The sequence below is a fragment of the Nicrophorus vespilloides genome, unplaced genomic scaffold (genome assembly GCF_001412225.1).
Source record: "Nicrophorus vespilloides isolate i.1.1-1 unplaced genomic scaffold, Nicve_v1.0, whole genome shotgun sequence".
Classification (NCBI taxonomy): Eukaryota; Metazoa; Arthropoda; class Insecta; order Coleoptera; family Silphidae; genus Nicrophorus; species Nicrophorus vespilloides.
The window spans coordinates 763,403-763,934 of record NW_017095935.1 but is presented as its reverse complement, the minus strand read 5'-3'; positions in this window follow the sequence as shown (position 1 = coordinate 763,934).

Here is a 532-nt window from a genome sequence, read left to right as displayed (position 1 = left end):
TATGTAGCTTGTTTTCGTGTATCTCAAAGGTCGGAATGCTTGATTTGTTGTGTTGTTGGTCTGTTACCAAGGAGATTGATTGATTGACAAGTAATGTTATCCGGTATTGGGGTTTTATATAAAAGCAGGATTATTTTCTCATTTCGGAAATATTCAGCTTTTTATATAAATGACAAATGTTAGGAAAGCAATTAGTTAATGAGTTCAACTTTGGAACGAATATTATTTGTATGTTAATATCATCATTGAATATTAATCAGTTTAATAGTTTTACAAATATCTCTGAAATAAGTGACTTATTCAGATGTCACTTGTTATACTTTGTACACTTTGTATTGACAATCTAATAGTGACCTATTTGAAATGTCACTTCTTACATATCTGAGACAATTAAGATATCCGAAATGTTTGACATATGTAAAAGTGTCATAGAGACCTATTTGAGATGCCACTTCTTACACTTCTTACACTTCTTACACTTCTTACACTTCTTACACTTCTTACACTTCTTACACTTCTTACACTTCTTACA